Raw genomic sequence first — 14509 nt, 5'->3', positions numbered from 1 at the left:
TTATGTCATTAGAATTCCAGGTCCAGACTGGAAAAAATATTTTTATTACTTATTGTTATTATTATTGTTTACAACTACTACTCCTACTCTCATTTATATGAGCTCAAAAGTTTGCAAAATGCTTTTCCTCACAATAGCCTCATATATCATCCTGGCTATTGATGCTCTTGTCATAAACTACATTACATTATTATCTAAATAATAGGGGGAAACCTAAGAAACTACTTAGGACCCTGGAAATTTTATATTCAATGTTTGGGGTGGGAGGAAATCTCTTAAAATATGTTTTGAAGCCTAATGACAACAGATTATAATTGTACTAAAGAAAGATATATAGCATTAGGCCAATTAAAAGGTCTCAATTGTACATGATTGAGTGTTCATTCATCACAATGAGCTCTAATCTAGTTGATGCCTAAGCACAGCAGAAGCAGCAAATAAGAATAATTAACACCAAATTTAGCCAAAGTTTTGAGTTATTTTCATAATGCAACAGCAAAAAAAAAAAAAAAAGAATTTTAATCCTTCTTTCCTTTTCAAGCAGAATTGACCTACATGTCAGGTATTTTCCCAACCATGGACAGCTCATCAGTAGATAGGGTTTTCTTTGATTTCCATAATTTCAAAATATGTTAGGAACTCCTTACAAACAGTAAAGGACCCAAGTAATACTTTGCATAAGAAAGAGTGAGGAAGCACTTTCCCAAACGTCCTATGACAAAATAAATCTCTGGATAAAAATCTTAGTAAATGCCAAAGGGCTGATGTTTTCCTTTCTGTTTGTCTTTTTGTTTACATTTCTATTCTGGTCTATGTCTCCAATGCAAGAAAGTTCTTCAAAAGATGTATTTCTGTAGAGTTGTCAACATATTAATAGAGGTGGCCCTTTTCAAATCAAGTGGGAATCAGTTCTATATTTCAAGTGTAGAACAGGAAAAGGCTTGAATTCCTTTAGGGCTCCAGACAACTGTTTATTAAACTTTCACAGGCTACTTCACAAAACAGAAACAGAGGGCAGGTACAAAAAAAGCCTTGAAGAGAAAAACATACTGGAGGCCAAATTCTCCTTCATTGAACACAAAAGCACACACATGCACTTGTGCTCTCTCTCTCTCTCTCTCTCTCTCTCTCTCTCTCTCTCTGTCTCTTACACACACACACACACACACACACACTCACACACACAAAACTTCAATGAAGGTAACAGATACTTCTTTTATCTATTCAAAGGAAAACATTAGGTACTCTTTATAAAGGCAAAGCTATTCCCAAAGTCTACATAACAAAAATTTGCCAGACACAAGGTTAGATCCAAAGGTGAAAGTTGACTTCTTTTTCATGAGAAAGGTCTTGGGAGTATAGAACAATCTTTCATCTAGAAATGTACAGAGCAGCTTGCTGAGGTTATAAATGGGGGGGGGGGAAGGGAGGGATACTGACAACCTGAATTCAAATGCAGAATTTTATGCAAAAACATCAGCTCAAACCAAAGGATCAAGAAATATTTTTAAAGTCGGTTTATTTAAATTTAAATTTAATAAATTTAAATTATTAAAATTTAAAGACATTGAGTGGTCTTCTGAAGGTCATCCTGGTGGGCATGGTGCTTTGCCCACAAAATAGGACTGTACTTCCTCTAGGCAAGTTTCCCCAAGGGTATTCTATTTTTTCCTAAACATGGCCCTTATTAATTAAGATCTTTAGAGAAAAAAGAAAAAAAGAATATAAAACCTATGGAGGATTGAATGATCAAATTGAAAATACAAGGGTCACATACAGAAATAAAGATAAATGGATAGAAAATTTTTTCTATATGATAAAATGTTGGTCATTATTAAAAGGTACAAAAATAGGTGATATTTTATTTCATTTTGACTTATCAATAATAAGAGTATATGACTAGCTACATGCTTGCTTTAAATGTGAGCAGAAACAAAAAAAAATAAAAGAGTAGAAGAAATAAAGCACAGATATTCAATTCCTCATTAGACATCTAAATGAGAAAGGAATGTAATTTTGCAATAATTCTAAGGTAATGAAAATAACTTGGGTAAAATCCAATTTATCATAAATGTTCTTATTAAGAACGTTTAGTTAAAGAAAATGCTGTGGTAGTTTATTGTAGCTTGTTTTTCTAATGCCTGGACAGGAAAACAATAAATGCATTGCATCGGCAACACACTCTCCTTATTTTTCTTCTTCACTGACAGGTGTGTCTTTGCTTCTTCAACATACAGACAAAATTCATCCTCTCCAAGAAGCATTCCAATTAATCACAATCCTAAAAATTGCTGACTTGCTTTGAATTGTCCCTATCATATTTAGTTACTTTGCACAATGCTATTTTCCATTTATTCCCATGTGATTTTACAAACATTCTTAAGGCTTTAGAAGAAAAATGGGAGCAAGGACACATTATGGGGTAATATAAAAACGTCAAAGTCCAGAAGTCTGTCAGGATGGCAAAAATCCAGAATATTTTTTTAGGAAACACTAAGAAAAGTAAGAAACCAGTCTTGCCCTCTCCACCATTATCCTCAACATATGGGGACAAGAAGATGAAGATACATCATTGATTGGAATGAATCGAGCCATAGAGCCTAGTATAATGCTAGGCAGATTGTTCAGTTGTTTTTCAGTCATGTCTGACACTCAGTGACCCCAGTTGGGATTTTCTTGGATAAGATACTGTAGTAGTTTGCCATTTACTTCTCTAGTTCATTTTACAGATGAGGAATTGAGGCAAACAAGGTTAAGTGACTTGCCCAGGGTCACTATATTAAGTGTCTGAGGCCAGATTTGAACTCAGGAAGATGAGTCTTCTTGACTGCAAACCCAGCACTCTATCCACAATGCCACCTAGCTGCCCTTCAAAGCAAATATTGCACGTTCAGTTAATATTGGCTAGCTGATTAAGTAGCATAGGCACTCCCTTAGTTTCAAAACCTGGGATTATAAATGTCCTATACATACATATAGACATTTGTTCACTTTCTTTCCTTTTGCCCACATAAATCAATCCCACTATGGTAAATAACCAATATGATTTGGTCTCCTGGCAACATCTGGTGGTGACCACAGGGAATTGTCTGATCATCTGTCTCTTCCCCACTTCACCCCTACTTCCTTCTTTCATCATGTAGATGATAATTAATCAGTGTTTTCTACTTTTAATCTATTTTAATATTTAATTTATTATTGATATTATTTTAACATTCTTTTCTTTTCAAATCTTGAATTCCAAATTCTCTCCCTCTCCCAAGCCTTTCCAAACCCATTGAGAGAGCAAGCAATATGATGCAAATTATACATGTGAAATTATGCAAAAGATATTTCCATACTAGCCATACTGCACAAAAAAAGCAAGAAAGATAAATAAATTGAGAAAATTACGCTTCAATTTGCAGTGAGAGATCTTCAGTTCTCTCTCTGGAGGTAGATACCATTTTTTCACCATGAGTCCTTTGTAATTGACTTGGATCATTGTATTGATCAAAGTAGGAAATTCTTTCACAGTTGATCATCATTATAACATTGCAGGTACTGCACACAATGATCTCCTGGTTCTTCTCACTTTGTATCAGTTTATACAGTTCTTGTCATGTTTTTCTGAAACCACCTCCCTCATCATTTCTTACAGTACAATTGTACTCCACCACAATCATATGCTACGAATTGTTCTGCCACTCCCCAAATGATGAGCATCCTCTTGATTTCCAATTCTCTGTCATCACAAAAAGAGTTGTTACAAATATTTTTTTTGTATTTAAAGGTCCTTTTCCTATCTGTTTGGGATACAAAACTAATAGTGGTATTTCTGAATAAAATGGTATGCACAGTTTTATACCCCTTTGGGCATAGTTCCAAGTTTTTCTCCAGAATGGTTCTACCAGTTCATTACTCCACCAGCAGTTCATCAGCATACTTATTTTTCCATCATCCCCTCCAGCATTTGTTATTTCTGATGGGAGTCAGGCAGCACCTCAGAGTTTTTTAATTTATATTTCTCAAATCAATAGTTATTTAAAGCATTTTTTCATATGACTATAGATAGCTTTGATTTATTCTTCTGGAAACTGCCTGGTCATATCTTTTGACCATTTATCACTTGAAGAATGGCTCTATTTTTATAAATTTGACTCAGTTTTACATTTAGTATATATTTGAGAAATGAGGCCTTCATCAGAGAAGCTTCATGTAAAAAAAATATTACTTCATTATCTATGATACCTTTTAGTATAATGTAGTTTCCCCGATTATCTCTTTTAATTAGGTCTATTTTTGCTTTTGCTTTGTCTGAGATTGTGATTACTAACCCTGCCTTTTTGCTTCAGCTGAAGCATATTTTGAGATTCTGTTCCAGCCCTTTATTTTAATTCTGTGCATGTCTTTCTGTTTCAAGCGTATCTCTTGTAAACAACATCTTGTTGAATTCTGGCTTCTAATTCATTCTGCTATCCACTTCTGATTTTTAGGTAAGTTTATTCACAATTCACATTCACATTCACAGTTATGATTATTAACTGTGTATTTCCCTCCAACCCATTGCTTCTCTTTCTCCTCCTCCTCCTCCTCCTCCTCTTCCTCCTCCTCCTGCAGTCCCTTTTGTTTTGTTTTTTCTGATGAGATAGTTCACATTTTCTTCTATTTTTCTTCATTTTTTTTATTTTGTTTTATTGTTTCTTAACAAATTGTCTTCAGTGAACTTTTGTACCTCATTTTTCATTTGGCCAATTCTGTTTTTTAAGGTGTTATTTTCTTTAGTATTTTTTCCACTGTTTTATAAAGATGTTAATTCTCTTTTCATATTTTTCTTGCATCACTCTTATTTCTTTGTCTAATTTTTCCTCTACTGCTCTTATCTCTGTCTTCAACTCTTCCAGGAATCTTGTTTTGCTTGAGTCCAATTAGGATTTTTTTTATTTAGTGGTTTTTTTGTAGCTGTTTTCACATTGTTGTCTTCTTCTTAGTTGTGCCTTCACTGCAACCATAATAGCTTTTTATGGTCAAATTCTTTTGTTGTTGTTGTTTGTTCCTTTTTCCATTCTATTTCTTAACTTTGAACTTTGCTTGGTTCATCTGGGGATGAGAAGGCACTGTCCCAAGCTTCAGCCTTTTTTGTGCTGCTGTTTTCAGAGCTAGTTGTGGAGGTCTGGAAGTCTTTTGTTTTTTTTTTGTTTGTTTGTTTTGTTTTGTTTTTTTTGCTTCCAAAGTGGTATGATCCTGGGAGAGGTATGGTCACTGTTCTCTTGGACTATGCTCTGATCTTTATCAAAGAAAAGGGCCCCTGGTTGCTTGCAGCAAGATATCCTAGCACTCCTCTTTTCTTTTGAACTGAGACCACGATCCCTGCTCCCTTATGACTGACCATCAGCCCTCCTATATTTTAAAAAATTTTTTTCCATGTAATTTGAAGATTATAAATATTTAGCATATCAGCAGCAACTAAAAAGACTTCTTAAATGTTTATGAATTAATGTTATATCTGAATGGGCAACATGTGTAAATGTTTTGGTTCTGGTATAGTTTGTCTACTGAATTCTCAAAGATATTTAGGGTTTTGTAGTTCAAGTAAGAGGCAGAGTCTTCCTGTCTCCAAGCCCAGGACCTACATACATACATACTCTCTCTCTCTCTCTCTCTCTCTCTCTCTCTCTCTCTCTCTCCCTCTCTCTCTGTCTCTCTCTCTCTTAAATTCCTAAATTAGGGACTGGAAAACCAGCCTCATGCTATGAGACTGTCATGAGCTTCATGTTAAAAGACGATGTTATTAAATACACAGAGAACTGGATAAATTATTATTCTTCATAAATCAAGACTGAAAAATTATAACCTCAGGGAAAGCAGTCTGACAACCCATAAAACATAGAATCTAGGGCTAAATGTTACAATCCTATTATGCTCTATGAGGTCACAGTGTAATTCCCCAAAGTAATTATTTTCCAGTGTTGGTCTAGAGAAGGACAATTGATTTACTATGCCTGATCAATATGTTGCTATGCTACTTCTGATTGTGGGTTTTTAGGGAATTCATGTTGCCACTTAGCTCAGCAGTGCAAACTTTTGCATATAAAAATGAAAAGCAGTAAGCTTAAATAATTAATTAAAAGCTATATAATTCAACTTTGATTTTTTTTAATCATCTCCAAAACCCACTTCTTCTAATACACGTTGGTGTACAAGTAAAATAATAGACAGATACTGAAAAGACAGTTTGGTAAAATAGAAAAAGTGCATGCTTTGTAATCAGAATACATGGGTTCCAATCAAACCTCTGAAACTTAGAACCTCTGTTACCTTTTACTTCCCTGGGCTTCAGTTTCCTTATCTATAAAATGAAGAGGTTGTACTAAATTACCCCAGTCTATTTCAAGTCTAGCTCTATGATCCAAAAAAGATTAAGTATTTACTAATTTTCCTCTACTAACAGTCATCTTCCAAATCCTTATCATTCTGTGGAAGCTAACACTGGCTTCTGGAGATCTATGATAGCAGAATGTGATCTCTGGGAATTCCAAAAAACAGGAAAATATTTGAGGTCTAGAAAGGAATGCTATCTTCTGAGTACCAGCCTTGCTAAATTTAAAGAAGTTTCTCCTGAAAAGATGGGTGAACAGGTGATAACTTTGCCAGCCAAAGCAACTCTTGTAGACTGCATATTAAGGGGTGAAAGGTCCACAGTATGCCTTAATGAACAGTGACCCCATATCAAGGAAATAATGGATCTTTTAAAGTAAAAAAGGATAGTAAGTTTATACATAAAACTAATACCTGAATGTAACTTCTCATTTAGTTCAAAAGCAGATGTGTTTTTAAAGAATAATCTATTTATGAACCAATTTATAAACAATATCAATATTCTGATAAAATGTGTATGTAACCCCAAAATGTTAATTCAGTTGCCTCTAACCCCCACTCAAATCTGACAGATAATTGTAACTCTGAATCATGCACTTTTTAAAAAATATATTTTATTTTCACCCACATTTTTAATATTTCATATTAAAACAAGTTTTGAGTTCCAAATTCTATTGCTCCACCCTCCCTAAGATGGTAAGCAATCAGATATAGGGTATACATGTGCAATCATGTAAAACATTTTCATATTAGTCATTTTGCATAAGAAGACTCAAATATAAGAAAAAGAATGAAAGAAAGAAAGTGGAAAAACAGCATACTTCAGTCTGTATTCAAACAATATTCATTCCTTCTCTGGAAGTGGATAGTATGCGTCACCATTAGTCCTTTGGGATTTTCTGGGATCACTATATTGCTGAGAATAACTAAGTCATTCACAGCTCTTCACTGAACAATATTGTTCTTATTGCGTACAACATGCTCCCGTGTTCACTTCAGTTTGCATCAGTTCATGTAAGTCTTTCCCGGTTTTTCTGATATCATCCTGCTTGTTATTTTTTATAGCACAATAATATTCCATTACAATCCTATACCACTGCTTATTTGGTCATTTACCCAATTGATAGGAATTCCTTTGATTTCCAACTCTTTTTTTTTTTTTTTTTTTGCTTTTTGGTGAGACAATCAGGGTTAAGTGTCAAGTATCTGAGGTCAGATTTGAACTCAGGTCCTCCTGACTCCAAGGCCAGAGCTTTATGCCACCTAGCTGCTCCTGATTTCCAATTCTTAACCACCACAAAAGGAGTTGCTATAAATATTTTTTGTACAAATAGATCCTTTCCTCTTGTTTTATATCTTTGGGATATAGACCTAGCAGTGGTATTGCTGGATCAAAGGGCATTCACAGTTTTATAGTCCTTTGGGCATAGTTCCAAATTGCTCTACAGAATGGCTAGATAAGTTCACAACTCCACCAACAATGCATTAGTGTTCCTACTTTTCCACATCCCCTCCAACATTTATCATTTTCCTTTTTGTCATATTAACCAATCTGATAGGTGTAAGAAAACATGTCTTTTTTTTAAGTAAAGGCATTCATCCTATGTTCTGTAAGTTGTATAATGCTTATCTCTAAGATAATTATTACATCATTTGTTATTACACAAAAAATAAAAATTCAAATTAATGTAGGATTTTATGAAACAAAAGTTCACGAACATTATTTAGGAGATCAGACTAATGATCTGTAATATCCATGTTAGCCCAAAAATTCTATGCCAGATCAAATATAATTATAATTCCAAATTCTTGAAGTGTTCTATATTTCCTACCATTTGGGAAGTTCAATTTTCAATAGACCATGTTTTTAAAATAATGAAGTGACATCAAATGGTATCTTATACTGTCACATCAGGAAAAATAAATACGGGGTTGTTGAGTATAACATTTTACATGGTTACTTTACTGACTTCAGCAGTATACCAGCTAAAGGAAAGCACTAACTAAATGAATCTTGTAAAATAAATATAAATTCATAAAGAAACAAACTTTTGCAACAGGGATATGGTGGCTAAATGTACCAGGAAGCTAACAATTTATAATAGAAGCAAAATTCTCACATATCATACGACTAGATCTCTATGAATTTCCCAAAGTTGACCTGATACATCCACATCTATAAAATAGCCCACAATTGAAATGTTATATTTCATTCTGCATATCACATCTTGGGAAATTCATTGACAACCCAGAGGTCACACAGAGGAGGGTGTCAAAGATGAAGATGAGTCTATTGTTCATCCTGTAGTAATATGCGTGATAATTAAATGAATGGGGGATGGTAGTCTAAAGAACAGAAGACTTGGGATGGGGTCAAGATATCTCTCTAAGTATTTGGAGGATTGTCATGGGGAAGAGGGATTGAACTTGTTCAATGTGCCCCTAGTGGACAGGATAAGAAAATTACAGGAAGGCAGATTTATCTTAAATAAAAAGGAGGAGAAAATCTAGTAATAAGTGTTATATTATTGTGGAGTCATTCTCCATTCATTAAACAGCTTTGGAAATGGCTAGATGCCATGTAGAAGATTGTCAAAGCAGGATTAGATGGCTGCTGAAAAGTCTTCTGACTGAAATTACGTGATTGTGAATTCTACATGACATTCTATCCATTTCACATGGCTGTTGTAAGGATCAGCTAAAATATATAAGTGTTTTGTAAAATATAAAACTTTATATAAATGTAAATTGTAATCATTAGGCATCTACAAATTCATCATTAAGTAGGGCAAATGACAGGTTTTGAGTCCTTTTCACACTTGGAGGATACAATTTTTCAGCTTTTCCATTTAGAGGAATGGGTTTAATTGCCTGGTATATCCAAAGTGGCAGTCTATAGTGAAAATATATGGCTTATGAAGATGACATCCACAATGAAGAGCAGAATGGTTATTTATGGTTTGTCTGATAATGCCAAAGTCATACGAGTCTACGCGTGCACACACACAGAAATGTGTTTGAGATGAGCAATTGAGTGAGCTCTGAAACTTAGTCACTCATGATTGTTGAAGAAAATATTCTGATAGGACAAACACAGCAGGCTGTTTGGGTGAGAGGTTTCATTAGTCATATGAATGCAAATGTAACTTAATGAAAAGGATCTCATGCTATCACATAAATTGTGCTTTGCAAATATTATTAGTTTTTCAAATACTATTAATAAAGATAAGATTATCCTATTGAAATAGTTTGCATAGTATTTTTAAAGAAAATAGAAAACAGACACATATGATTCTAATTAATATATCAAAGATCAGGGTGATTTGTGCATGGAAACATTGTGGGACCTAACATAGCACCTGTGGTTGAATTTTACATGCTTTAATGATGATGATAACATATAGGGATTCAAAAGCAACTTTGGAACATCGAGCATACACATACAATCAATTCAGTGGGTCCATATTGTGTCTTTCTCTATACTCTAGGGATTCAAGTCAGTTTCAAGACAATAGGTCCCTATGGGTTAATATCTTCTTCCCCTTTCCTTCTATCAGAGTTCTGCTCTTGACTTAATATGAGTGAACCTTACTCCCAGTGTGGAGGTCCTCCTATTTATTTCTAAGGTGACCCAAGGAGAATTAATTTCATTTGTTATGAGTAGATAGCTATAGGCATGGTTAGGTTCAATACCAGGAATACTTTTGGAATCACTAAATACTAAGCATGCAGGGCAAAGGTATTTGAAATCTTATGTCTATCTGATGTATCATAGTATGTGGTGGAAGGCTGAGGGGAATGAAGAAAGACACAGAAAGGAGAGTCATGTATATAGAAATTAAATGAACCTTCGGAAAAAATTCAATAAAATTTGTTAGAAATTAACAATGGTGATAGTATCAACATCATAAAGGTTTTTTTCAATGATCCAGATTAAAAATCATATACACGTAGAAGGTTTTTACTGTATTGCAGATAAAATGGCAGTGTCACATACATCATTTACAAGTTCACTGAATCCCAACAAATCTACTTTGACAAAAAATGTTTTGCAAATTGTTTCTCAGGGCTTGTGAAATCATCGTGTCAGCTGATGAGGCCCTAAACGTATAATTTTCAAAGGAAAGTGGCATGAAATGTGAAGAGAGTAAGCCTCCACTCTACTATTTGAAACAAAGGAAAACCCTTTTGAGGCCCTTGGCAAAGTATTAATAAATATCATTTTACATATATTCTGCACACAATGAATCATATGTAATATTCTTCACAGCAGAAACAAGCTTTCACCGGTTTTGTCATTTTTATGACATCATATGAGCTCTCAGCTTTAAAGAGAGGGGCAGCAAATGTTTCCCATTTAAAAGTCGTCAAAGCAAACAGAGATTTCAGATTTATCCCAAGACAATATAAATTTACTGTGGGCAAAGTCTCAACAAAAGCTTATAAAGGGGGCACCTGTGGTTTTTAAATTAAGCCCATTTGTTGTAATTAGCCAGGTTTATTTTTAATAATTTCACTTTTTCATTGTTACTTAACCCACACAATGGCAGTCATAAACACCAGACAGTTTTACTTAGCAAGGATTCGAGTTCTTAAAACCCCAGAGGACAAGAAATAAGAACTCTCAGGTCACTAGTGAAAGGGAAAAAGAGAAATTGGGGATTCTAGTTAACTCAGATCTAGTTGCAAACAATTCAATCCAAATAAAATTGACTGACATTAGTTAAGTTTCATCTGATAGTGTCTCAGAAGACTTAACCCTTCACTTTGAGGTGAATTCCCAGCACTGTTGTTCTTAATTACCAGCTTACCTTTTGGTGTTTTAACCCTTTAAAGATAACCACGAATTCAAAAGATAAAGATACTTTGAATTGAAATTTTCAATTAATGCATAAAAAGCTTTTCCAGATTCCTACAGATGGAATATTCTCTTTCCCCTTCCCTTTTTATTGAAAGGCCAACATCACAGGACAGCTAGTATGGTCTTAACTCAATAGCCAATATACAAATATGATATCTTCTTTGAAGATTGTTTTTAAATTAGTTTTGGCTTCCATTTTTCCCCTGGGGTCAGATCAAAAATGGCAGACCTAAACACTGATCTAACTGCAGTATTTCAGATAAGCAACCTTCATTACATACATTTTAGTTATCATTATTCATGAAAACAAATAAATTTATTGCATGTTCAGGAATTTGTGCAATCAAGACAGGATTTGAGACTTTTTTCCATTCCTCCTGCTTTTTGTATGTCTATTATTTTTGTATGTGCTATTATTACTTGATATTCCCAGAAATGTTACTCATCATAAAAGATATTGTCAGGTCTAGAGATTCCTTAGGATAATGTGATTTCACTTTATTTTAATTAGATGTTTCTGAGTCTGAGAAAATTGCATTCCCTTCCTTACCAACAAAATACTTGATTTAACTCAAACTAAAACCAGACAAATATGAGATGTCTCTATTAAACTTATTTATTCTTTCATTTTAAAATCAGGTACAATGTTTCCGATAATGACATTATGTTTTCCCCCAAAGAAGCAGTTATTGTATGTTTAATTATAATACACAAAACAGAACAGGTGTTTTTAAGAATCTAAAGTATACTTCTTTATCGATTCCAACTAATATAAATGAAGGCCCTTCAATTGTACAACCCTGCTCCTTAGAGTCAAGCTAAGAAAAGCTTAGCTTCATCAAGATAGATAACTTCTAAACAATTAACTGTGACCACAAAAGCCTAAACATAAACAAATTCATTAATTTTCTAATTGTTCTTCCATCACTGTGACTGTTAGCCTGTTGGTTGTGCCATCAATGTTACATCTAAAAAATCACCACTGAAATGTCTGAATTTTTCTCTAAAGGAATTAGGTGAACCCAACCTTTAACACAGAGGCAGTTGGGTATGTTAGAATCAGCCTGGGACTGGTAGTCAGAAAAATCACTGATTTAAAGGTGACAGGGACTTTGAGGTTTATCTAGTCCAATGCCCTCACATTTCAGACGTAGAAACAGACAGCTAAAGTGATTTGCCAAAACTTACACTAATATCAAATTAATTTATTTGGGGTTAAGATTTAGGTCCTCTAACACCTAATTCAGCCTGCTTTCTATTATAGTGTGCTCCCTCTTTTGGTATTAGCATATGTTCCGTCCCTAATTCACTATATCGCCATTAGCAAAGGCTCTGTCCTAAGCTCTTCTACCTCTATACTCTTTCTCTTGGGATCATCATCATCTCCCATGTGTTTAATTATCATCTCTATGAAGATAGATCCCATATCTATATATCCTGCCTCATTTCTTCCCTGAGCTTCAATCCCTAATCACCATCTGCCTGTTGAACATTTCCAACTTGATGTGCTGGAAACATCTCAAACTCATTATGTCTAAAAGGAAGCATATTATCTTTCCTACCAAATCAATCCATCTCTTCCAACTTTCCCTATTTCCACCATTTCTCCCGGTCTCAGAATGTCTATATATTTTTACTTACTCTTCCCAGAAATCATTCTGTCATGATAAAAGATACCATCAAGTCTAGAGGATAGCATAATATGATTTCACTCTATTTTAATTAGATTTTTCTGAATCTGGGAAAATGGTATTTCCTTCCTCATACACAATATAATTGATTTAAGTCAAACCACAAGCAAACAGATAGCAGAGATGTATAAGGCACTACCATTCTTCAAGTGTCTCAAATTAGGGATGTCACATGTCTCTCACATCACATGTTCAGTCAGTTGCCAAATTTCATTGTTTCTACCTCCACAACATCTCTTGCATCTGACCCCTTCCTCTCTACTCACACAACCACCTCCTTAATTCAGGTCCTTGTGGCCTCTTGTCTAGCCTGTTGCAGTGACTTCCAAATTGGTGCCTTCCATCTCAAGTCTTTCCCCACTTCATACATTCTCTGCATACCTAGTCAAAATGATTTTCCTAAAACATAGATATGACCTTGTCCCATCCTATCTTAATAAGATCTAGTGGCTCCCTATTACTTTCGGGTCCAGCATAAATTGCTACGTTGAGCTTTTAAATCCCTTCACAACCTGGCCCCAATTTATCTTTAAGCCTCATTAGAGATTTCTCTTGTGCCATTCTCTGCAGCCCAACCAACCTATTCTTCTCTCCATTTCTCATACTTGTCACTCCATCTGCCAGGCCCTCTGCTTTTTTTTGTACTTGTTGTTCTCCATGCCTGAAATGAGCTTCCTTCTCACCTCAACTTCAAGGAATCAGAGCCTTTCCTCAAGGGGTAGATCAAACATCATCTTCTACAAGAAGGCTTTCTTAATTCCCCAAACTACTAATGCACTACCTCACTAACTTGCATTTATTCTGTATGTATTTAATTTATGTCCATGTCTCCCCTAATAAAATATAAATTGGGGATCTTTTTCTCTTTTTAGTATTTGCTAACCCCCCTTCCTCAGCACCAGGCACAGTATCTGGCAATTAGCAGATACTTAATAAAATCAAGGTAAAGAAGTGGATAAAGTGCTAGGCCTAGTCAGGAAGACCTGGGATGCAAATATAGCCTCATACATTTACTAGATATGTGACTTTGGACAAATAACTTGACCTGTCTCAACTTAACCTGTCTTAAATAACTTAAACTGCCTTAGTTTTTTCATCCATGAAATGAAGAAACTAATAGCACTTACTTGCCAGAATTGTTGTGAGGATCAAATGAAATAATATTTGTAAAATGTTTTTCAAATCTTAAACTGCTACATAAATACTATTCATTAATTATATTATCATTATCATTGTCATCATTATTATTTTCATTTTGTTGTTGATTGATGAGCCAGTCATTCTGCCACTCTGAGCATCATATGAGTAAATGTAGGGCTCAGAATAGATGATCTCATCAGTCCATTCCAACTAAAAATCCACAAAAATACACATTTTTAGTATAAAAATTACTATATTCCTAAATTCAATTAGGACTAATCATGAAAAATTTTCTAAATGTAGTTTTCAAAAAGTATATTTTTCCCAAAACAACTATATACATAGAACTTGGCTTCAAGTATGTAAATGCATTTTTAATCCTCACTGTCTAATCTAAGAAGAAAGAAAGAAAAGAAGGAAGGAAGGAAGGAAGGAAGGAAGGAAGGAAGGAAGGAAGGAA

Source organism: Vombatus ursinus, unplaced genomic scaffold (genome assembly GCF_900497805.2).
Source record: "Vombatus ursinus unplaced genomic scaffold, bare-nosed wombat genome assembly UNPS02014818.1, whole genome shotgun sequence".
NCBI classification, from domain to species: Eukaryota; Metazoa; Chordata; class Mammalia; order Diprotodontia; family Vombatidae; genus Vombatus; species Vombatus ursinus.
The sequence above is the reverse complement of the archived record's forward strand: the minus strand, read 5'-3'. Positions refer to the sequence as shown.